The sequence below is a fragment of the Miniopterus natalensis genome, chromosome X, assembly GCF_054644295.1.
Source record: "Miniopterus natalensis isolate mMinNat1 chromosome X, mMinNat1.hap1, whole genome shotgun sequence".
NCBI classification, from domain to species: Eukaryota; Metazoa; Chordata; class Mammalia; order Chiroptera; family Miniopteridae; genus Miniopterus; species Miniopterus natalensis.
Window position 1 is genome coordinate 93,500,577 of NC_142103.1, and position 26,337 is coordinate 93,526,913.

General features: G+C 43.2%; 1 protein-coding gene, 1 non-coding gene and 2 pseudogenes across 4 annotated transcripts in view; 2 read left to right on the top strand and 2 right to left on the bottom strand.

The window, feature by feature from the left end:
* Positions 1-23,615, bottom strand: part of ZFX (zinc finger protein X-linked) — a 75,182-nt gene extending 51,567 nt beyond the window's left edge. For 2 of the 3 annotated variants that reach the window (XM_016209295.2, XM_016209290.2), the window contains exon 1: positions 23,029-23,609. The gene's annotated coding sequence lies outside the window, so the exon portion shown is untranslated. Of the gene's footprint in view, positions 1-23,028 lie in introns of all 3 variants that reach the window. The other variant, XM_016209294.2, reaches the window with a different exon arrangement.
* On the top strand, positions 3,491-3,596 carry LOC148090626 (U6 spliceosomal RNA). The gene has a single exon (XR_015713817.1). It is a non-coding gene; the product is annotated as a U6 spliceosomal RNA (small nuclear RNA).
* On the bottom strand, positions 21,041-22,834 carry LOC107534249 (histone-arginine methyltransferase CARM1 pseudogene; annotated as a pseudogene).
* Positions 23,080-23,611, top strand: LOC148090627 (phosphatidylethanolamine-binding protein 1 pseudogene; annotated as a pseudogene).
* Positions 23,616-26,337: the final 2,722 nt, after the last annotated feature.

Here is a 26,337-nt window from a genome sequence, read left to right on the forward strand (position 1 = left end):
GGAGGCAACCAATCTCTCTCTCTCTCTCTCTCCCCCCCCCCTTCTATTCTTTCTGAAAAGCAATGGAAAAAATATCCTCAGGTGAGGATTTAAAAAATCAACAACAAAAAATGATTCATCTATGCTTATGTTATATACATTTTACCACTAAAAAAAGATTCATTCACGTTGCTGAGTGAATCAATAGATCTTCCCTTCTTATCGCGGACTAGTGTTCCATTGTATGCAGGTACCAGTTTGTTTATCATTTACCTGCTGAAGGACATCTGGTCTTTTCCAGTTTTTGATTAATAAAGCTGCTATAAACATTTGCATACAAGTTTTTATGTGCACATAAATTTTCAATTAACTTAGCTCTTAAAACTCATAGGTATTCATAGCTTTTTAGGAATCACCAGCTTTTTAAGGCCAAGGTTACGTTCACAGAACAAGCCATAAGTTCTGATTTCTGAATGTCTTACATGACTCCTTTGTCAGACATAACCTTTTTTCTTTTCCTTTTCTTTTCCTTTTCTTTTCTTTTCTTTTCTTTTCTTTTCTTTTCTTTTCTTTTCTTTTCTTTTCTTTTCTTTTCTCTTTTCTTTTCTCTTCTCTTCTCTTCTCTTTTCTTTTCTTTTCTTTTCTTTTCTGTTTTTAAATTCTCACTCGAAGAGTGAGGATATTTTCCCCATTGATTTTTAGAAAGAGTGGAAGGGAGGGGGAGGAGGGAGGCAGAGAGAGAGAGAAACATCGGTTGCCTCCCACACTCGCCTGACTGGGGGTGGGGATCAGACCAGCAGCCCAGGTATTTGCCCTTGACCAGGAATCGAACCCAACACCCTCTGGTGCGCAGGCTCTATCCACTGAGCCATGCCAGCCAGGGCTAAACATAACATTTTCAAGGACATTTTAAGAAACAAGAAAATCATCTTATTCTGTTGCTGATTTCTTTCTTTCCTTCCTTCTTCCCTCCCTCCCTTCCTTCCAAGAGAGAGGATCCTGGTGTTCCCCAGGATCTAAAACACAACCTTTTGGTACAGGGGACAATGCTCCAACTGAGCCATACTGGCAAGGCTACTGCTGGGATTTCTTACTTCAGCAGTTAGAAGGGCCTGTGGGTTTCCAGATCAAATGGTGAAATGCCATTATTTAGAACTGAGGGAAATAGAGACAGATCTAAGAAGATTAAAACTTACTATGGAAAGGAAAGGGGCAAAACAGAATTATAAACAATGGAAAATGACCATGTAATGTTATCCACCTATAGTGAGAACAGAAAAAAGTGACAATGAATATTTGAATTTCTGATTTATTATATTGGCAATCCATTCACCCCTGGTCCTTAGTACTATTTGCTATGAAACTTGTCAAATAGTTTCATGAACTCATTAAAGCGTATCTGTTTTTTCCAACAGATGTGCAATGATACCTCTGCCAGTGGAGTTTTGCCTGAACAAAGAAAAAAATAAGTCATTCAGACATAAAAATGACAAAAATTTTTCCCTAAGGGATCAAAACTACAGAGGAATAATTCTGAGTCACACCCCTCAAGGCAAAATCAGGTACGAGTCACAAAATATCCAAACGGCTGTAAAATCAACTGCAAAGTGTGTAACGAATATTTGTCAGGGTACAGGGCTTTCTCTTACTTACAAGCTAACAAGTTAGCCTGTTTTGATTCCCTGGGAGCTAGCAGCACAGTAAGCAGTATGAGCATCATCAGCATATTTGCATGGGTTCCCCAGTTCCCCAAGTCCCACACAGGCCATGCCGAGGGGCCCAGATGGACACACTATGTGTCCAATGTGGATTTGCATCACAGCTGAGCAATACTGGCCTTGGGGAATTCACATATTTTTTTAAAATATATTTTTATTGATTTTTATTGTTTTGTTTTTGTTTTGTTTTTTAATCCTCACTTGAAGATATTTTTTCCATTGCTTTTTCAGAGAGAGTGGAAGGGAGAGGGAGAGACAGAGAGAAACATCGATGTGAGAGAGACACATCGATTGGTTGCCTCCTAAACATGCCCCAACTGGGACCGAGCCTGCAACTGAGGTACGTGTCCTTGGCTGGAATTGAACCTGGGCCTCTTCGGTCCACGGATCGACACTCTAACCGCTGAGCCAAACTGGCTAGGGCATATTTTTATTGATTTTTAGAGAGAGAGGGAGAGAGAAACATTGATGTGAGAGCAAACATGGATTGGCTTTGACCAGGAATCAATCCGACCACCATTCGGTATATGGGATGATGCCCCACCAAGACACACTGGCCAGGGCTGAACTCACATCTTTTATAGGAAACCTGCTCTCTGTCACAGAAGGAGATAGCACCCCTTCTCTCAAGCCAGCGCCCTGCAAATACAGCCTTGAGAGATGGTGGCCCAGGTAAAGAGCTTCAGGCCTTGCATTCTTGGCCTACAAGACAAGAACAGCGGGGATACTCGGGGCTGTGACAGATTGCATCTCCCAACATTATTACGCCTGGGGAGAAAATAGGCCACCTTTCCTTCCACGTGACGTGAACAATAAGACGTACTGCTTAAGGTTTTGCTTCTAGGGACATTTTCCTTCACCGCTGTCTTTCAGGGGCTAGAATGCAGCCATCCAATTTCAGCCAGTGCCAGCAAACTGTGCATACACCAGGCCTATGCTTTTCTGTTGTCCAATCACAGAGAACTCTCTGGAAGCCATAAATGTGGGTTAAGAAAGAAGTAAGCAAGTACCATGGGAGGTTTTTTTTAAGATTTATTCATCTTTCTTTTCCCATTATTAATGGAAATATTATATGAGAAAGGGTTTTTTCAAATGAAAATTCTATAGAAAATTGTTAATGGTATTGTCTTTTATTTATTTCCTAAGATGGTGGTTCCCTTTCAATTATGTTTATCTTTTCATAGGATTTTAATAATATTAGTCTAACATAAGCAAAATAAATCTCAGTAATGGCACAAAAAAATGATGAACGTTTTAAGGATATCTAAACTTTTCTTTAGCTTGTCACAATTAATACCAGGGGAGTTTAAAACACTTCATACAGTTTACTTGTGCCTTCTGACTAGCTGGGACACAATCATATATATAACGTTATCATTTTCTAATGGAATGCTGTTGTCACATCCAATTTTATATTTCAGTGGGTCAGAAAGCACCTATTACCTGTCATTTTAAGTGGCACACACCCCTCTTCTTTCACGTTCCAGATCTCCTGTCTTTGCTTTCTGAGTGAACCCGCTCAGAAGCTGGAGGGCCAAGAAACCTGTTGATACAGTCCCTTCCCAGGGCACAGAGCAGGCAGAGGGGAGGGGAGTGAATCTGGAAGGGCAAATGGAAGCTATCCAGCACAGCCCATAAATGGCATTGATGTCATTGGTGTGATTTTCTAAACCATTAAACCATTCTTGGTAAAGTTCCAAACAAAACAACACACACTCCTTTCAATTTACACAGTAGTTCCGTTCCTGGAAAATTCCAGGATATTAAAACTGTGCAAAAAGTACTGTGAGTTATGCTCGCTTCAGCAGCAATATACTAAAATTGGAATTACACAGAGAAGATAAGCATGGCCCCTGTGCTAAAATGACATGCAAATTTGTGAAAGCATTCCTTATTTTTTTAAAAATCAATTTTAGAAAAAGAAGAAAGTACTTGGAGTTTATGTGCAAAATGAGGTTCGGTTTAGGCTCTGACAATTACAAATAGGTTTTACATATATATGAATGTCTAGGGGGACACTGAAAATTATGTAAGAGGAAGGAAAATCTGTCCTTGTAACAATGTCACATGCATTGAAGAACATAAGACATTCTTGGCTCCTGCCCATTAACTGCCAGGAAATCTCTGCCAGGGGATTCCTGTCAATCACTGTAACAACTGAAGTAGCTCCACCTGTTTTCAAAGCACACCCTTGGGTGGTACTGCCCTGAGTGAGACCCACTCTCCTAAGGTGAAGCACTCTTCCTTGCAGAATTTGAACTTGATATTTCACCCACTTAATGTCTGGGGGCAACACAAAACAGAAGAAATGGCTCCTCAATTTACGGGTCCTTGTTCAATCCAATATACTAAAGTCTCTGACCCAGTTACTGAACACTGGCTGCCATTTCTGGCAACATACAGTTGTGAATTTGAATGTTCTGATTTAGTATAAATAAAAACCAAGAAAATAACTGGATGTGAAGCTCAAGCTTCATATGGAGCCAGATAAAAGTTTGAAAATAACCATATTTCATGACACTTGGTATTAGCCTGTAACATTTTTTCCACTTTTAACTTATACTTTTTTTTTAAATCCTCACTTGAGGATATTTTTTCCATTGCTTTTCAGAGAGTGTGGAAAGGAGAGAGAGAGAGAGACATTGGTATGAGAGACACATCGATGGGTTGCCTCCTACACGTGCCCCAACCAGGGCCGGGGATCAAGCCTACAACTGAGGTACATGCCCTTGGCCGGAATTGAACCCGGACCCTTTAGTCCATGGGCCGACACTCTAACCACTGAGCCAAACCGGCTAGGTCATTAACTTATACATTTTAAGTAATACAGACACATTATATAAAATTACAAAATATACACAAAAAGATAAAAAGTAAAAACATCACATACTGTGGTAGACAGAATAATGGCCCCCCTCAAAGATGTCCATGACCTAATCCCTTGAACCTTTTACATGGCAAAAGGGACTCCGCAGATGTGACTAAGTAAGGATCTTTGTTCTTATTGATTTTAGAGAGTGAGAGGAGCATGGATTTGTTGTTCCACTTATTTATGTATTCATTGGTTGATTCTTGTATGTGCCCTGACCAGGAACTGAACCCACAACCTTGGCATATTGGCGCAATGTCCTAACCAACTGAGCTACCCAGCCAGGGCTAGGATCTTGAGATCGGGAGATTATCCTTGATTATCCACGTGGACCCCATGCAATTACAAGGGTCTTTATAAAGGAAAGCAGGAGAGTCAGAAGGCAGAGAAGGTGAAGTGATGATAGAAGCAGATCCTGGAGCAATGCAGGCAGGGCCAAGGAATGCTAGCAACCTCCCCAGGGGCTGGAAAGGGCAAGCAACGGGTTCTCCCCTAGAGCCTCCATTAAAGTTTATGACGTTTTAAAATCTATCATCTCTCTACATTTACTAATTGGCATTCATCTGTGAAGTAGAGCTCCCCTTATCTATTGGGGATATTTGGTTACAAGAAATACAGATTCTACTGGAAAGGCAGAAAAAAATGCTTAATTCTTCACTATTAATTGCCAAATTACATAGTAAGTAGTTGATTTAATAGCTGCCTCAAATGGTGACAAATAAACATTTTCAGACTTTATTCTGAGCATCATTACTAAATAATATATTTTCATAGATTCCATCTGTTTCAATTCACTGCCACCATGAGTCTTTATAATGTTCTAAGTGTCATGACTCCGACCAGTGGAACATGATTCCACTGATTTTTGAGAACTTTACTGATTTCTAGCCCAACAAAATATCCCTGGCCTTCCTTGTACTTTTTCTATCCCAGCCCAAGAATAAGCTGTTTCTCCAAAAGGCCCAGCTTCCCTTTACTGGGGAATGGTTTTCAGATACCACAACCTGAGTACTAGGAGTGTTCATTATTTGAACATTACAGTGAATGGTGACATTGCTTTTAGACCATTTCAACAGAACTAGAAAAATACACATACTGTGGCAGACAGACTCTAGGGTGGCCCCCATGATCTCTGCCTCCTGTGTTTATGCTTCTGTGTGCCCCCCTCCTCCTGAAAGTGGGAGGAACCATGACTTGCTTCTAGTCACTAGTGTATGGCAAAGGTGACAGGATGCACGTGGTTACATACGGTATAGGATTATAGTATGTATGACTATTGCGGGTCTTGCAAGGACACTATGTCCCTTGCTGCCTTTAAAGATCCCCCCTGCCATGCTGTGAGCTGCCTATCGAGAGGGCCAGTTGGCAAGGAACCGAGGGCAGCCTCTGGCTGAGAGCCAGCAAGAAACTGAGGCCCTCAGTCCAGCAGCCTGCAAGGAATGAAAAGCTGCCAACAACCACGTGAGCTTGGAAGCAGATGTGACTGGAGCCTAGGCAGACACCTCGACTGAAGCTTTGTTAGTCCCTGAAGCAGAGTATCTAGCTAAGTCATGCCCAGACCCCCGACCCACAGAAAGAGAAAGAATAAGTGTGTCTTGTGTTAAGCCTCTAAGTTTGTGTTAATATTGTTACGTAGCAATAGAGAGCTATGTACTATTTAATCATGGGTTTATATGAATATTTGCAATTCAATTTTAATATTATAGTGTTTTCTTTGATTTCTTGGATTTTATCCCAATATTTTTACAAATAATGGAACTACTGGTCCTCTCCCCTGGAGGACTGCACACCAAATTGTGAATAAATCTGAAAATAAGGGCTCTCCTCTCCTTTATATTTTTTCATTCTTCCCCTCTTTGAAGGGGGACATTTATTCATTAATATTTTTTCTCCTATGGCCTTGCTCATTTAAGTAAACTAAGTCTATGAAATAACTTCATAATAATTTTAGCCCTAGGATTTCTTTAACTTATTATTGTAATATTTCTTTCTTAATATAGTACTTCATGGTTTAAAGTGAATTTTTTCATGTATAAGTTTCTCTAATAAATTTTGGAACAACATTCAATTAATAGAAATTTGATTTAGGCAAAATTACCATACAAATTATTTGCTTCTCACTAACAATGTTTATGTCCCCAAACAAGGCACACTTATGTTAAATACATAGTTTGATTCTTTGTATTTTTAATAAATATATGAAATAGAAATTCAAAGTCCAAGCTCTGGACAACCACTTATGATGAACAAAGATATCCCTAATCTAAACCAACCACTTCTTTTTTTAATATTTAGTAACAAATACTTATTTAATTTTTAAAATTATACAACTACAGCTCAGTGGTTAGCACATTGGCACAAGACTCAAAGGGTCACGGGTTTGATTCCCAGTCAAGGGCTCATACCTGGGTTGCAGGTTCCATCCCCAGCCTGGTCGGAGTTGGTGCAGGAGGTAATCAATCAATGTGTCTCTCTCACATCAATGTTTCTCTCTCTCTCTCTCTCCCACTCCCTCCCTCCCTTCCTTCCACTCTCTCTAAAAAATTAATGGAAAAAAATGTCCTTGGGTGAGGATTAACAAAAAGTAAATAAAAATAAAAAAATAAAATTATACAACTACATTGATAATTGTATTATTTCTGCTCAAAAACTAAATGTCTTCAAATATTTAATGATGTTATTAATACTGATAAAAGAAAAAATACTCAAGTTCATTTTTAATACATTTATCACTTTCAGGTTTAACACAAGATGTTATAGAACAAATAATTCAACCTGACAAATAACATTTCCCAAAAGTACTATTTTCAGTAACAATTTTTCTCTATTGAGACTTGACAATAAATATTGTAAAATATCTCACAACCACCTTGTACATGGGTCAATAAACATTACTGTAATATATTTCATAGAAAGTAGAACAGGTTTTATAGAAGCTTAAGAAACAACCGTTAAGTTCTCCTGACCAAAAATATCATACCCCCTAAGGAAGAGATTAAGTTATGTAAGTCAAAGAATTTTCTGACACAACTTCACGTGTTCCTTAAAACTCTGTTCTGTCAGGAAACTGTTTTTTTCTAGGTTATTAATGCATTGAAGAGGTTGAGGGAACCTTGAGAAAAAGGTCTGGGTTTTATTTATCTCTCTGTCCTCAGGTCTAGAGTAGAACCTGGCATATCAACTCCATTAAATGTTAAATAAATAAATAGATAATCAGTAGAAGGAAGGAAGGAGTGCAAGGGATCTAATGAATGACCTTAAGTGGCTTTAAATTACTCTGAAATATATTTAAATATCTTAAAAGTAATACAAAATACAAAGCAATGAAGGATGAAGGAAGTTAGCAAAAACCTTTATGAAGGCTGATTTCCATGAATCAATGAAAGAAATAGGCTACAAATCCAGAAATGAGGATTATGTAGACTGTGGGTACAACCCCTACTTTAAAATTTTGGAATCCATGTCATTTTGTCTACAAAAGGATTAGTCTAACCTTCAAGATTATGAGAAGCTAGAGTTCTACACCCAGATCTCACAACCCACCCAGTCTTTGGCCAAACAGCAACCTCAGTCAAGAGAGTTGTCTCTGAAGTGCTACTGGGCTCAACAGGGACAATACTGCCCTCTAGGGAGCATTATGGAAGTTTGTGGATTTTTTTTTTTTTTTTTTTTTTTGACACACTGGAGTGAAACTGTAAGACGTTACTGGTAAAGGGAATCTTAAAAGCCACAAGAGAAAAAAGGTATTACCACTAAGAAATGAAAATTAGATAACCGACAGACTTTGCTTCAGCCACCAACTGATGCCAGAAGACAGTGGAATGATATTTTCAAAGTGAAAAGAGGGAATTATTATGAACCTAGCATTTTATATCTAGGTAAATTACCATTATAAAGGCAAAATAGAGACATTTACTGACATACAAAGAAGAGTTTACCACTCACAGACTCTCACTAATAGAGATATTGATGTGCTGATTTCTGGTGCTAGCCAAGATGGAATAAGCCAACTACAGTCTATCTCTTTTTAACATTAAAACTGTTAGAACAACTACAACCTCGGGGGGGGGGGGGGGGATAAAAAGCAACTACCTGAGAAGTCTGATATGTAAGCAAAATCAAGTGGATTGAGAAGGGAAGTAAAAACTCCAAGAAGTGAGTCATACAGGGGTGAGTTACTCATATATTTTAGCTACTTTCTCTCCCAACATTGATCAGAGGAGAAATCTCCAGCAGAGCTTGCTTAGGCAGTACAATGAGAAAACCTCCAAGGAGCCCTATACTCTGGCCAGGCAACTAAGAAAAGGTGCCCCTGAAAGTTGGAAGTGTGGAAGAAATCACAAAAAGGAGATTGCTGGAGAAGAGGTTAATTCTGTGTATGAACTAGCACAAATCCCAGGCTTACCTCTGAGCTGAGCATGCATGGGACAGACCCAAAGCAACACAGCAAAGACTTTGAGAACTAAACTATTATATAAAACACCCCTTAACCTAACCCCGGAGTAGAGCATATGAGGGATAAGCCCAAAGTATCAGAGCAAAGGCTTTGAACTGACATTGGGACCACTGCACACAGAAGGTAAGTTAGAGCTTATAGCCTGAACCTAACCAGGCTGACTGCCTGCTTTTAAAAAAAAATGTCATCCACCAGAGGACTTTTAACAGGAACCAGATTCTTACAATGTAAGATTCAAAATATCCAGTATACAACCCAAAATTACTTGACATACAAAGAATCAAGAAAATGTAACTAATTCCCAAGGGAAAAGACATTCAACAGATACCAAATCCAAGATAACTCAGATGTTGAAATTAACAAACGTTAAGACTGTTAGAATTATGCTCTGTGAGGTAAACACGCCCTTTAGATAAATGAAAATATAGTTCTCAGCGGAGTAAAAATAAACTATAAAAATAACCAAATGGAAATTTTAGAGGGTAAAAATACAATATATAACATAAAAAATTCACTAGATAAGCCCAACAGTAGACATATTAACAGCTATATAATATGTGTTATATATATAATATATATGTGTTATATATAATATATATAAAACCCTTATTTTAGCCCAGCCGGCACGGCTCAGCGGTTGAGTATCAATCTACGATCCAGGAGATCAAGGTTCAATTCCCCGTCAGCGCACATGCCTGGGTTTCCGGCTTGATCCCGAGTGCGGGGGGGAGGGGGGGTGCAGGAGGCAGCCGATCAATGACTCTCTCTTGTTATTGATGTTTCTATCTCTCTCTGAAATCAATAAAAATGTATTAAAATAAATAGATAAATAAAAAAAATAAGACCTGTATTTTATATATAACATGAAACATCACATATATGATATTTATGATTATAAATATATTTATATGTGATATATTTATATATGATATATAATATTTATATATTTTTATATATAGAAAAATGAGGATTATGTAAACAGTGGGTACAACCCCTACTTTATTTATTTGTGGGGTTTTTTTTTGTTAATCCTCACCTGAGGATATTTTTCCATTGCTTTTCAGAGAGAGGGAGGAAGGGAGGGAGGGAGGAAGGGAGGGAGGGAGGGAGGAAGGGAGGGAGGGAGGAAGGAAGGAAGGGAGGAAGGGAGGGAGGGAGGGAGGAGGGAGGGAGGGAAGAAAAAGGAACATTGATGTAAGTAAGACACATCAACTGGTTGCCTCCTGCACACGCCCTGATAGGGGATGGGGAGCGAACCCACAACCCAGGTATGTGCGCCCTTGACTTGGAATTGAACCTGCGACCCTTTGGTGTGCGGGCCAATGCTCTAACCACTGAGTCACACCAGCCAGAGCTACAACCCCTACTTTAAAATTTTGGAATCCATGTCATTTTGTCTATAAAAGAGGATTAGTCTAGCCTTTGAGACCATGGGAAACTGGAGCTCTACAGCCCGGATTTCACAACCCACTCAAGTCTCTGGTCAAAAAGCAACCCCAAGAGACACAGCAATTGTCTCTAAAGTGCTACGCGCTCAACAGGGACAATATTGCCCTCTAGGGAGCATTCTGGAAGTTTGTAAGTACTGTACACACACACATACACACACAAAATTGTGGGGCTGGGAAGTCCAAAATCTTCAGGGCAGGCCAGCAGGCTAGAGACCCAGGGAAAAACTGCAGTGTCAAGTCCAAAGGCAGAATTCTTCTTTCCTCGGGGGGCATCAGTTTTTTCACTTAAGGCCTTCAACTGATTGGATAAGGCCCACCCATAATTTTGAGGATAATCTGTTTTACCATTAACTTAAATGTTAATCACAATTAAAAAATACCTTCACAGATGATCCAAGATGGCGGCTGAGTAGGTAGAGGTCACACTCACTGCCTAGGACGAAACTGGAAGTACAGCTAAAATATAGAAAAATCAACCTAAATAACTAACTGAAGACTAGCTGAACAAAAGTCTTATAACCAAGGATTTACAGAAGAAGCCATATCGAGACTGGTAGGAAGAGTGGAGATGTGGAAAGGACTGGCCCCGCACCCACCCCAGGTGCGGTAGCTGAGAATCCAGAGGGATATCTCAGCTGCAAAGATTTCCCTCCCTTCCCCCCACCGCCAGGAGCATGGAGCCTCAACCCCAGCAGGGCTCTCCAGCCCAGAACATCAGAGCCGGGGAAGAGAAGCCCACATAATATCTGGCTGTGAAAAATCAGCGGGGATTCTGTCCATCAGGGAGAGACGGGAGTCTGCTAGAAACCCAGGCGCCCTCTTAAAGGACCAGAGCACAAAATCTCATTCTCAGTCACTCACCCTGGGCTCCAGAGGAGGGAAGGTGGCTCACAGAAGACTGGAGTCGTGCTAGGAGAGACTGGGTTGTGTGGCTCCAGGGAGAGAGCTGAAGGGACAGCCAACAGGGGCCCTGTGCTGAGTCCCTCTCCCACACTCCCACAGACGTAATCTTTCCTGAGTTGAGCACTCCCCTCCATATGGCAACAGCTTGGGGGAATATAATAGCCCCACCCACCCAACTCCCAGTTGCCCCACCCTGCGGAGCTCAAGCCCTGGAGAGGAGTCAGCTGCTGGGCCTGTGGTGTAAAATTTATTGGAGGGCTCTTGAAGGCAAACTCAGGAGGTGTCAGAGACTGAGTTGTGTGGCTCTGGGGTGGGGACTATTCCCCCTACTACTCACTGGACTGCAGCTTACCCCCCCAGGAAAATCCACTAGCCCCACCTTCCCAACTCCCAGTGGCCCCTCCCTGCCAACCTCTTGCCCTGCAGAATTGTCACTTGGCTGTGGCCAGCCTGGGCTTGCAGTGAAGATTTTCTAGAAAAGGTCTTGAGGAGGTCTAGGCAGAATTAGGGAGAGACTGAATTGTGTGGCTCTAGGGCAGGTGCCATTTTTTCCTCACATGCCTGACCAGCGCCACCATTCTTGTGTACAGACCTCCATTCACATGGCCAAATCTTGGTCTGTTTGGGCCTGATGAACTCTGCTGGTCTCACCCTGATAATTCCATGAGACCCCGCCCCACTACAAAGATCCGGGGGCACCCAGAGGTTGGCAGCTGACCTTGGTGTACTCTGGGACTTTTGCTAAGTGGCCTCAGCCCCAGCACTGGCGCAGAATTTGAATCTGTATCAGTCAGGTGAACTGCACATGCCCCTACCTGGTGACTCACAGAGAACCTACCTCATGCAACTCACATATCGCCAGAGGCTATTTCACTGAGACTAACAGGAAGCCACAGGTGAAGGTGGATCTTTGGGATCTTTGCTTGCTGATCTGCCTCCAGGCTTTGTGCTGGTGGAAGCAGGCCTTGGTACGCAGCTTGCCCCTCCCATGCACACCCAGGCCCAGCAGAGGTAGCCACAAACTGTGGATTCCTTTGTAGCTCCAAACAGGTAGCCAAGGGCCAGTCACAGGCAGCACCTAACATTGACCTGCTGCAATGGAGTCCTTCCCAAGAGGCCCCAGAACCAACACACCTAGTGGTAGGCTTCAGACCACATCAGCACACACCACACAATTAGTTCCACAAGCAGCATACCCAAAGGGAGATCTAGGCAGACACAAGACCCTGTTGAGGTGAATTCCGCTTTGTGGGGTCAGCCTCTGCAGAGCAGCTGGTACATTATGGTTGGGGTCAATCCTCATCTTCAGCCAGCCTAAGAGCCAGTTCACCCACTGATGGACCAATAGCAATCAAGACTCAACTACAACAGGAGGGCTCACATAACCCACACAAGAGACATTCCTGGAGCACCCGGCTCAGGTGATCACAGAGACTGTGCCATGAGCCCACAACACACCTACTACATAAGGCCTCATACCAAGACAAGGAGAGATAGCAGATCTACCTAATACACAGAAAAAAATACAGGGAGGCAGCCAAAATTGGGAGACAAAGAAATATCCCCCAAATGAAAGAACAGGAGAAATCTCCAGAAAAAGAGCTAAATGAAATAGAGGCAAGCAATCTACCAGATATAGAGCTCAAAACAAGGTTATAAGGATGTACAAGAAACTTAGTGAGAACTGCAACAAAGATAGTAAGCATGAAAAAAGGAGAGAGAAACAGTAAAAAAGAGCCAATCAGAAACGAAAGAATACAGTCAGCTGGTTAGAGTATGGTCTCGATACACCAAGGTTGAGGGTTTGATCCCGGGTCAGGGCACATACAAGCAGCAGCCAATGAGAGAGATTCCACGATGGTGGCGGATTAAGTGGAAGCTACACTGACACTCTCCCAGGACCAAACTGGAATTACAGCTAAAATATAGAAAAAGCATCCTGAATAATCAACCGAAGACTAGCTGGAGAGAACCCTCCTAACCAAGGACATAAAGCAGAGACTGCTGCAGGACTCCAAGGTTACAAAACAGTTAATGGAGGAAGTTTGTTCTTCATGGAAGAATTCTAGTCCAAAGAAAAATTTGCCAAAAAAAACCCAGAGAGAATTAGAAAATCAACATTTTGCCACCACGAATGAAGTTATGGATTTAGGTTACATTTGTCACTGCAGGTTAAAACCTCTAAATGAGACGTAAAAGGGGAATTTTATAATGGAGCGATCACACTGGGAACACCTGAACCCCATAGTCAATTTTCGCCCATTAAAACTGGGACAAGAGAGCATCTATGAAAAACACACAACTAACATACTTGATGCAGAAAGTCTAAGTGCTTTCCCCCTACAAGCCAGGGAACACCAAAGATTGCCAGCAAACCACCAGAAGCTAGGCAAGAGGCCTGGAACAGATCCTCCCTCACAGCCTTCCGGAGCAACCGTCCTTACTGACACCTTTATCTCAGGCTTCTAGGCTTCAGAACTGTGAGACAGTAAGTTTCCGTTGTTTAAATCACCCATTTTGTGACAGTTTGTTATGGCAGCCCTAGAAAATTGATACAAGTACTGATAAGACTTCAACGTGGATGAACCTTGAAAAAATTATGCTAAGTGAAAGAAGCCAAGTGTAAAAGGCTATATATTGTATGATTCCATATATATTAAATGTCTAGAATATTGAGATCCATAGAGACAGAAAGTAGATGAGTGGTTGCCAGGGTCTGGGATTGGGAATGACTACCTAAATGAGTATGGGGCTTCAGGTTTTGGAATTAGGTAGTGGTGATGGTTGCACAACTTTGTGAATGTACTAAGTACTGCTGAATCATGTACTTTAAATGGGCAAGTTTAACAGTATGTATATATCCTAAGAAGCCTGAAACACCAATCAGAAAGAAAACATGCACCCCTATGTCCCTAGCAGCGTTATTTACAATAGCCAAGATCTGGAACCAGCCCAAGTGCCCATCAGCAGATGAGTGGATAAAAAAGCTGTGTACACCATGGAATACTACGTGGCTGTAAGAAAGAAGGATATCTTACCCTTTGAGACAGCATGGAGGGACCTGGAGAGTGTTATGCTAAGTGAAATAAGCCAGGCAGAGAAAGACAAGTATCACATGATCTCACTCATATGTGGAATCTAAAGAATGAAATAAACTGATGAACAAAACAGGTCCAGAGACATGAAGGCATGCAACAGACTGACGAATCTCAGAGGGAAGGGAGGGGGGCAGGAAGATATTAATGAAAGGACTTATATGCATATGTGCATAACCCATGGACACAGACAATAGTGTGGTGAAGGCCTGGGGAGGAGGCAGGAGAGGAGTAGAGGGGGCCAATATGGCAAAAAAGGGGACATCTGTAATATTTTCAACAATAAAAATAAATTACATATATATATATATATATATATATATATATATATATATAAAATATCTCAACAAAAAATAAAATAAGCAACATTCTGAGTCTCAAGGAACAGGATGGGCCCAGGGGCCGCTCCTGGGAAAGGGGCTTAATTTTTTTAAAAGTTGCAAAAACGAAAATAGGAAAGCCTTAAAATAAATGAGTTACATATTCAGGATACTACGGTATAAAACTACAAGAACAGAAATTAATGATAGAAAATAAAATGGTAAACAATAAAACCAAATATTGTTCTCTGACAAAACTACTACAAATAGAAAAACTCCAGGAATTCCGATTATCAAAAAGAGAGGAGAGAGTGCACACACAAAAAAAAGACCACAACAACATTAGGGCCCTGGCCAGTTTGGCTCAGTGGCTGGTCTGAAGGGTCCTGGGTTCGATTCCGGCTAAGGGCATGTACCTCGGTTGCAGGCTCCATCCCCGGCCCTGGTCCAGGCGCATGGGGGAGGCAACCAATCGATGTGTCTCTCTCACATCGATGTTTCTCTCTCTGTGTCTCTCCCTTCCACTCTCTCTGAAAAGCAATGGAAAAAATATCCTCACGTGAGAATAACAATTTAAAAAAAGATATACACATGGTTAACAAGCGCATGAAAAGATGCTCAACATCATTAATCATTAAGGAAACGAAAATCAAAGTCACAATAAGATACCACTTCATACCCACTAGGATGACCATAACACCACCAACAAAACATAAAATAAAAAGCGCTGGTGAGGGTATGAAAAACTGGAACCCTCACACATTCCTGGTGGGAATGTAAAAGGGTGTAGCCACTTTAGAAGAGTTTGGCTGTACCTCAAAAAGCTAAAACATTGAATTACCATATGACCCAGTAATTCCACTTCCAGGTATATACCCAAAAGAATTGAAACCAGGTGGTGAAACAAAAATTTGTACATGAATGTTCAGAGCACCACTGCTCACAACAGCCAAAAGATGGAAATAACCCAAACGTTCATCAACAGATGAACGGATAAACAAAATATGGCATATTATTCAGGCATAGAAAGGCATGGAGTACTGACACATGCTATGACATGGATGAACCTCAGAAACATTGTGCTAAGTGAAAGAAACCAGACGCAAAAGACCACACACTGTATAATTCCATTTATATGAAATATGCAGAGTTGGCAAATCCATAGAAACGAAAAGCAGATTAGCAGTCGCCAGAGCTCGGGGAGAGAGGGAATGAGGAGTGGTTGCTTAATGAGTATGAGGTTTCCTCTGGAGTGACGAAATGCTCTGGAATTAGATAGTGGTGATGATTGCACAACACTGTGAATACGCTTAGTGACAACTGTACACTCTTAAAGGGCTAAAATAGTAAGTTTTATGCTATGTGCATTTGATCACAATAAAAAAAAATTTTAAGAGTCATACACCATGATCAAGTGAGGTTTATTCCCTGGATGCAAATCTAGTTCAATATTCAAGCATCCTATCAACAAATTAAAGAAGAAAAATTACATAATTATTTCAATTGATGCAAAAAAAGCATTTGACAAAATTCAACACTGATTCCCAATAAAAATTCTCAGAAAACTAGGGATAGATGGTAACTTGAACTTGATAAATAAAAACTACAAAAAAATGCTTACAGCTTACCTTATACTTATTGGTGAAAAACTGACTGTTTTCCCCCAAGGAACAGGAAAAAGGCAAGGATATCTACTTTCACAACCTTATTCAATATAGTACCGAAAGTCCTTGCCCGTGCAACAAGGCAAAGAAATATGAAATGAAATGAAATGAAATGAAATGAAATGAAATGAAATGAAATGAAATGAAATGAAATGAAATGAAACAAAACAAAATGAAACAAAACGAAATGAAATGAAATAATAAAATAAAATGAATCTTGACTGAAAAGAAATAAGACTGTCTCTATTTGCAGATGACATGAATGTCTATGTAAAAAAATCTATAAAATAACTCCTAGAACTAATAATTTTGACAATGTTACAGAATACAAGGTAAGTGGATAAAATCACTGTATTTCTTTTTTTAAAATATGTTTTTGTTGATTTCAGAGAGAGGAAAGGAGAGGGAGAGAGGGATAGAAACATCAATGATGAGAGAGTCATTGATCGGCTGCCTCCTGCACGCCCCCCACTGGGGATCGAGCCCACAACCGGGGCATGTGCCCTGACCAGGAATCAAATGGTGATCTCCTGGTTCATGGGTGGACTCTCAATCGCTGAGCCACGTCAGCTGGGGTCTATTTCTATATATTAGCAATGAACACATGGACACCAAAATTTAAAATACAATACCACTTATAAAGCAGTCAAATAAATAAAATACTTAGGCATAAATTTAACAAAACATGTATAGGACTTGTATGCTTAAAAACTATAAAACACTGATGAAAGAAATATAACAAGATCTAAATAAATGGAGGGACTTTCTGTGTTTGTGGATTGGGAGACTCAACATGGAAAAGATGTCAGTTCTCCCCAAATTCCTAAACTGGTTTAATGCAATTCCTATCAAAATCTCAGCAATATTTTTATAGATGTAGACAAGCTTATCCTAAAACTTACATAGAAAGGAAAAGGAACTAGAATAGTAAAATTAATTTTGAAAAAAGTAAAAAAAATCAGTCTACCTGATTTCATGATTTATTACATAGCTACGGTAATTCCAGATTGTGTAATTTTTGCAGAGGTATAGACACAGATCAACGAACAGAACAGAGAAACCAGAAATAGACCCACACAAATACACACAACTGATTTTTTACAAAGATGCAAAAAGTAACTCAATGGAGGAAGGAGAGCCTTTTCACCAAATGGTGCAGGATCAATTGAACATCCATGAGGCAAAAAAAATGAACCTCAACCTGAACCTCACACCTGATACAAAAATGAACTCAAAATGGATTGTGGACTTAAATGTAAAAGATAAAGCTATAAAACTTTTAGGGGAAAAAACAATTGGATAAAATCTTTAGGAAGGACCTAGGGCCAGGAAGTGTTCTTAGACTTAACATGAAAAGTACCATAAAAGGAAAAATCGGTAAGTTGAACTCCATCAAAATGTGAAATTTTGCTCTGTGAGATACCTTATTTAGAGGAAGAAAAGTCAAGCTATAGACAGGGAGAAAATCCTTGCAAATCACATATCTGACAAAGATTTAGTATCTCAACACTCAACTGCAAATAATCCAGTTACAAAATGAGGAAAAGACATTTTACCAACGAGGCTATACAGATGGCAAAAAGCCCACGTATATCATTAGTCATTAGAGATGCAAATTAAAACCACAATGACAGCTGGACCGCCGTGGCTCAGCGGTTGAGCATCGACCTAGGTAGGATCTAGGAGATGGTGGTTCAATTCCCAGTCCGGGCACAGGCCCAGGCTGCGGGCTCCATCCCCAGTGGGGGCTGCGGGGGCGTGCAGGAGGCAGCCGATCAATGACTCTCTCATCATTGATGTTTCTCTCTCTCTCCCTTTCTCTGAAATCAATAAAGATGTATTTTTAAAATAACACACACAATGAGATATCACCACACACCTATCACAATGGCTAAAATAAAAAAAAAACAATGCCAACATCAAATGCTGGCAACGATATGGAAAAACTGATACATTGCTGGTGGAATGTAAAATAGTACAGCCATTCTGAAAAACACTTTGGCAGTTTCTTGAAAAACTAAACATGCAATCGCCACACGACTCAGCATTTGCACTCCTAGGCATTTATTCTGGTGAAATGAAAACTTAAGTTCACTCAAAAGCTTGTACATAAATGGTTACAGCAGCTTTAACTGTAATAGGCAATAACTGGAAACAACCAAGATGTCCTTCAATGGGTGAACGGTTAAACAAAGTATGATATATCCATGCCAAGGAATACTATTCAGTAATAAAAGGGAATGAACTATTGAACTATTTTTTAAAAATATATCTTTATTGATTTCAGAGAGAGGAAGGGAGAGGGAGAGAGAGAGAGAAACATCAATGATGAGAGAGTCATGGATTGGCTGCCTCCTGCACACCCCCTGACTGGGAATTGAACCAGGGATCTCCTGGATCCTAAGTCTATGCTCAACCGCTGAGCCACGACTGCTGGGCAAACTATTGAACTATTGATACATAAAACAACTTGGATGAATCTCCAGAGTACTATGCTGAGTGGGGAAAGAAAAAAAAAAAGAGCCAGTCCCAAAAGGTAAGATTCCATTTATATAACATTCTTGAAATGACAAAATCATAGAAATGAAAAACATATTAGTGGTTGTCTGGGGTTAAGGACTGAGGGGGGAAGGGAAGCAGGAGGAAAGCAGGCGTGGCTACATGAGGGCAACACAAGGAATCCTTGGTGATGGAAAAGTCCTGCATCTTGACTGTGTCAATGTCAGTATCTTGGCTGGTTGTGACACAGTATCACAGTTTTGTAAGATATTACCATTGGGGGAGACTGTGTAAAGGGTACATGGGACCTCTCCATATGATTTCTTAGAACAGCATGTGAGTTCACAATTATCTCATAATAAAAAGTTTAATTTTTAAAATCAGATGGAATACAGAGAAAATGGTGCTTAGAGGGACATTTATAGCTTTAAATATCTTTATGAAAAAAGAAAATGTCCAATCAATAACCTGTGCTTCTGCTTTAGGAAACTAGCAAAAGGAGAGCAAACTACTCCCAAAGCAAGATAAGACATAATAAAGATTAGAACTGAAAACAATGAAACAGAAAACGGAAAAACAAAAAAGAAAATACAAAAAAGGAAAAGTCAGTTCTTTGAAAAGACAAAAAAAAAAAAAAAGAGAGAGAGAAGACACAAATTACCAAAATCAGGAATGAAAGAGGGCACATCACAACCCACACTACAGAAGTTAAAGGGATTAAAAAGGGTTTGTGTGAACAATTTCATGCCCACACATTAGACAACTTAGATGAAATGGACAAATTCCTGAAAAGACACAGTTATCAAAATGAACCCCAAAAGCAACAGAAAATCCGAGTACACCTATAGCAAGACATCGAATTACTAATTTGAAATCTTGCCCTAAAAAATAGCTCAAGTCCAGGTGGCTTCACTGGAAAACTGGGGAAGTCTATCAAATAAAGAAGAAATATTACCAGTCCTTCACAAACTCAGAAAATCGCGGACAACAGAACACTGCCCAGTTAATTCTGTGAGGCAAGCGTTACCCCTTACCAATACCAAGCAAAACCATCATAAGAAAACTAAAACTCAACATCCCTCATTAACATAAATGCAAGAATCTTTAACAAAACATAAACCAACTGAATTAAGCAACATATAAAAAGAATCATACGCCATGACCGAATGGGGTTTATTCTGGGAATATAAATACTGAGGGAAATACACAGGCCTAATGTCAGCTGTAAGGAAAAGGGATGCCTTTCACGACAGACCCTTGAGGTTTCTCTGCGTCTGCCCCCAGCGGCTGACACTGACCCTACTCCCCTCCCGGCCCCAGGGCCTCCTTGGCAGGGGTTGGGGAGGAGGGTCCAGAGGGCTTCAGGGAGAGGACAGCAGCAAGAGGCAAGGCCTGCCCAACAGCTGGGGTGGGCTGTACATTTAAGTGTGAGGTGAAGCCTTCTGTGGGAGGGGGCTATGGGGCTGCACAGGCCTGGCCCCACCCTGTCCTGAAGTCCTGGCAGGGCCACCCCTGACCACTGAAGCCTCTGAGTTGGGGGAGAGGGGCTGCTGGCTCAGCCCAGCTGGCCTGGTTTCTCAGAGGGCCTGTGGATTGACACTGGTTCGTTTTGTAAAAAAATAAAATAAGCAGCATGTCACGCCCATTGTGACCAACGCCTGGGGAGGCCCTGCCTGGCTAGGACTGCCTTCCCACTGGAGACAGGCAAGGGGGGGCGGCGCCGGGAAATGGGCAGGGCCACAGTTGCTCCCTGCCACACACCCACAGGGCCTGCAGCTGTCAGGCCTGGACACGTCTGTTTTGTTAGATGTCAGGCCCAGGTCAGGGTGGAGAGGGCAGGAGGGGGGAACAGGGCTCCCACGGCATGATCTTGTGTAAAACATGGCAGTGAGCACACTCAGAGCCGAGATGTGGGTGGGAGGTGGGGGGGGGGAGGAAGCAGCAGCAACACTGTGTAAAAAAGTGTCCAAGTTTCCATAGGCAAAGAAGACCTTGACCAGTGTTTGAGCTTCTCCAATACACAGGTGAAAGCAGCCTGGGCGGAGGGGTGAGTGGGCAGAGTCTTCACTTGGTTTCTTGGAGGGGCCTAACTTCCTTAGTGCATGGTGTTGGTTGGGACGGACATAGGCGAAGCCATCAAGATGGCAGGGCTGCCCATGGTGAACTGGCTGTTGACTGCCCTAGTGAGCACTGGAGCGGCGGCGCGGTCACTGCTGCCCTGGGTGCTGAGGACCTAAAGGAGTCAGGTTGTTGTGGCCCACACTGGAGCTGCCTGCCATAACACTGCTCAGGTGGCAGGCAGTCAGCACCCCACCCCGGGCCAGCCCACTGCTGAGGTTGTAAGCATTCTCTGAGTGGGGGATGTATGGTGGGAGCCAGGAGGGGGTGAGGGTGACCTGTCCGTGTATCTAAAGAAGGGGTTTTTAAGATCCAGTAGGTTACTGGATTTGGAACCCATCTGGTCTACCTGGGCCACAATGCTGATGTCATAGCTTAGTCTTCTGGAGGCAACAAATGGACATGTCCCTGAGACTGTGTTCCCAGCCTTGGTGAACAGTGGTGACTGGAACAGGCAGCGGACCTGGTGCCAGTGGGTCAGGGGCTCCGTCAGGGCCATGGACAAGCCACACACTCATTATGGAGCCAGTGAACAAAACGTCAAACCAGGAAGCCAGAGGGTGAACCAACCCAGAATGCAGCATGTGGAATCTGCACGGGATTTCTATCCTGTGCAAATCCCCATCTTCGGCTTCTAAGAAGTTCACAGTGTACTTGACAGACTTGGCCATCAGGATCCGGATGCCAAATGTGTCCAGTACAGGCTTCCAGAAATATTCATCTTGGAGGCGCCTTGGAGGGCCCTCAGGTCCAGTCCATGGAAGGATGGCTGGTACCAGAAGTTGGCCTTAGGGAACTGCTCCACAGAGCTGTTCATCCGTGGACATCGTCAAGGGTAGGGAACATGCTTCCACCAGGCCTCGGTACTTGTTGGCGTGTTGGTGGCTCTGGAGCACGTGCTCTTGAAGAGCACATAGCCCACGGGCTCCGAGATGATGACGTCCATCGGACCAGGGAGCGAGGCCTCTTCCACCTTCCCGGGCTGCCCACCGTGCGGTCGGCGAGGCTATGGCTCTTCGCCCAGCCCTCAGCGAGCTGGGCCGCGGTGCCACTGCGCAGATCTTCCCTGCTCCAGCCCCGGGCCGTTTAGAGCGACCGGATGGCAGAGCCACGGCCCACATGCAGGACGCTGTGGTCCGTGTGGTGCCGCAGCCTGGCACGCCGGTAGGTGCCCACCCGCACGGAGTCCTGCACCCTGCCCTGCTGCTGGCACAGGGGCCCATGAACCTGGAAATCCTGCCCGGAGGACGACTCCTCCCTGACTCGCGGCGCACCGGCCGCTCGGGGCTATGGCCCCGGCAGGTCTCCGGGGGGGATACGGAAGGGACAGATCGCCGGGTGTGGCGAAGCGGGCGCGGACGCCGTTGCAGCCCAGGGTGAAGGGCCGCTTGCCCACGCGGCTGCACCCCGTCACGCGGGACACCGAGCACTCGTGCGCGCGCGCGCGCGCACGCACACACACACACACACACACACACACACACCTCTCTTCATGGCTGCAGAGGGCGATGCCTGCCGCGGCCGGGGCCCCTCCAAGGGCAGTGCCTGCAGCTCCCCGGGCCCCGGATCCCGCCGTTCGCGGCCTCGATGGCGGGGAGGCCGGCGCCAGGGAACCCCGACCCGGCCGCGCAGGGCCCCGCGCCGCCCGGGCCCGCCACCCCCACAAGCCCGCGCCCGCGCCCGCGCCCGCCCCGCCGCCGCTGCCATCTTAGATCCGCTCGGGGCCCGCCGCCGCCGCCGCCGCCGCCGCCGCCGCCGCGCCCGGCCCAGGCCCAGGCCGCCGCCTGGATCTACAGATCTAACGCGAGCCCCATCCACAGCCCAGCAGGCTCTTTTGCGCGAAACTCCCAAGCCGAACCTCACATTTCTATGGCAATTCAAAGGACTTAGAGTAGGAAAAACAATGTTGAGAAAAGAAAAGTCGGAGGATTTCTAGTACCCGATATAAAATCTTACTTTCCGGCGCCTGGTCTCCCGCGGCTCTGCCGGCGGCCGCCCGCTCCGCCCCGTGTGCCGGTGGCCTTCGGGAAGTGGTCCCGGCCCTTGAGCCTGCAGGAGGTGGATGAGCCGCCGCAGCACCGCTGCAGGTCAAATACGCCGGAGTGGAAGTCGACGAGCTAGCTGGGGAAACTGCTGACGCCCACCCGGGTTAAGAACCGGCCCACCAGTGTTGCGAGGGGTGGCCTTGATCTAGGCAAACTCTACTCCGTGGTCTTCACAGACCCGGATGCTCCCGGCAGAAAGGACCCCAAATATAGGCAATGGCAGCACTTTCTGGTGGTCAGCATGAAGGGCGAGGACATCAGCAGTGGCACAGTCCTCTCTGATTATGTGGGCTCTGGGCCTCCAAAAGGGCACACAGGGCTTCACAGCTACTTCTGGCTGGTTTATGAGCAGGACAGTCCGCTGAAGTGTGACGAGCCCATTCTGAGCAACCGATCTGGAGGCCACCCTGGCAAATTCAAGGGGGCATCTGTCCGCAAAAAGTACGAGCCCAGTCCCCAGTGGCCGGCACGTGTTACCAGGCGGAATGGGATGATTATGTGCCCAAGCTCTAGGAGCAGCTGTCTGGGAAGTAGGGGAGAGCCAGGAAACGGAAATCGCCCTGGGGGCCCCAAGCAGTGTTCTCAAGTTCAGCGATGCATGTAGATTTCTCTGCTTCCCTGTTCCCAGTCTCAGAGGCGAGACCTGAGCAGATAGCGGTTTAGGGTGACTTTTCCTTCTGCCTATCCTTTATAATTGGAAAGGGTCACACGCCCTGGTTTATATTCTGATCAAATCTGAACTCCATTTTGGGAGATATTTTGGTACTATGATGGGGTCATCAGATTGTCAATATAAGAATGGCAACCCAAAATTTAAAGGATAAAAAAATTAGGTAAGAAAAATAGGTCTAAAGTAAGAGCAGAGCATCAAAAAACCCTTTAAGAGAGACAAAAAAAAAAAAAAAAAGAAAATAGATTCATTGCCTCTGCCTTTGTGAGACGGAGTCCAGAATTGTGCATGGTGGCATATTCTGAGATGTGTTTTCACCACCCTGTTTCTCACCAGACAGCCAGAGGCTGGCATGTCCACTAACCCCCAATATATGGTACATCTTGGATTGGTTACTTGGTGTCAGAATCCTGCTCTGGCTCCTTTAAAGATCAGTACCGGAAAAAGCAATAGGGAGAGTCACTTTCCTGGTGAGGCGCAGCTGTCTAGATGAGCTGCAGGGCTGGGTGAGAGGTGATCAGAAATCCCCAAGTGTGTGCCTGTGGATTGATCACTGTTCACTGGTGTAAGAAAAGCTGGTCTGGAGTTGCTGAATGTTGTTAATTCTGCTGTTTGCTTATAGTTAAATAAAAATAAAAACATTGTGTGGACAAATAAATAAATAAATAAAGTCTTACTTTAAAGCCACAGTAGCCCCACCGGTGTGGCTCAGCGGTTGAGCATGGACCCATACACCAGGAGGTCCCCTGCACTGTTCCAGTCAGGGCACATACACGGGTTTCAGGCTCAGTCCCCAGCGAGGGGCGTGCAAGAGGCAGCTGATATCTCTCTCTCCCGCCCCCTTCCTCTCCAAAATCAATAAAATCATATTTTAAAGCCAAGACAATGTGGCATACAGATCAGTAGCAAAGATTTCAAGAAATTGACCTTTACATCTATTTCAATTGATTTTCGATAAAGGTGCCAAAACAATCCACTGAAGAAAGGATAGTCTTTCCAATGATTAGCTTGGGTAAATTGGATATCCATACATTAAAAAAATCAACTTAGACCTTTGCCTCACACCATAAAAAAATCAACTCAAAATAGTTCATAGACTAAATGTAAGAGTTAAAATTAAAAAACATCTAGCCCTAGCCGGTTTGGCTCAGTGGTTAGAGCGTTGGCTGGGAGATTGAAGAGTCGGGGTTCAATTCCGGCCAAGGGCATGCACTGCAGTTGCGGGCTCAGTCCCCAGCCCTGTGGGGCTCGTGCGGGAGGCAACCAATCATGTCTCTCTCACATCGATGTTTCTCTCTCTCTCTCTCTCTCCACTCCCCTCTCTCTCCCTTCTACTCTCTCTGAAAAGCTATGGGGGAAAAAATATATCCTCAAGTGAGAATTAAAAAGTAAATAAATAAGTAAAATAAAACATCTAGAAGAAAACATAGGAGGAAAATCTTCTTTGGGGTAGGTAGAGAGTTCTTAGATACAGCACCAAAAGCATTATCCATAAAAGAAAAAAGATAAGTTAGACTTCATCAAAATTAAAAACTGCACTTCAAAAGATACCATTGAGAAAACGAGAAGCCAAGCCACAGACAGGAGAAAATATCTGCAAATCATATATCTGGATAAGGGACTTTTGAGAATACATAAAGAACTCTTACAACCCAACAATAAAACAAAGAACCCAGTTAGAAATGGGCAAAAGATTTGAATGCACATTTCGCCAAAGAAATATGAATGGCTAATAAGCCCACGAAAAAGATGCTCAACATCATTAGTCATTAGGAAAAAGCAAATTAAAACCGCAATGAGATACCACTACATATCCACTAAAATTAGTATTATAAAAGAAAACAGACAATACCAAGTTTCAGAAAGGATGTGGAGAAACTGGAACTCTTACACATTACTGATGGGGATATAAAATGGTACAGCCACTTTGGAAAACAGGTTAGCAGTTTCTTAAAAAGTAGAACACAGACTTGCCATGCAACCTAACATTCCAGTCCTAGGAATCTACTCAAAGAGAAATGAAAACATGTCTACACAGACTTGAATGCTAATGCTCATAGCAGCATTATTCTTAATAGCCAAAAAAGTGGAAACAATCCTAGTGTCCACCAGTTGGTGAACGGATAAACAAAATGTGGTATGTCTTTACAGTGGAATACTATTCAGCAATAAAAAAAAAAAAAAACCTACAGTGGTGCCTCGGTTTTCTAACGTGATCCGTTCCGGAGACCATTCGAGTTCTGAAATGTTCTGCCCTCAGCAGAGGCTGCGGGGCATGTTTGACTCCCGAGGCGGGTTCGAAAACTGAAGCATTTCCTGCCCGGTTTACAGCGTTTGTAACCCAAAATGTTCGTCCACGGAGACATTCAAAAACTGAGGTACCACTGTATTAATACATGCTACAACATGGATGAATCTCAAAAACATCCTATGTGGAAGAATTCAGATGCCAAAACACTACATATTGTAGGAGCATGAGGAAATTTTCTGGGGTGATGGAAATATTCTATCTCTTGGTTGAGCTAATGGAGACATGGGTGTATGAAATAA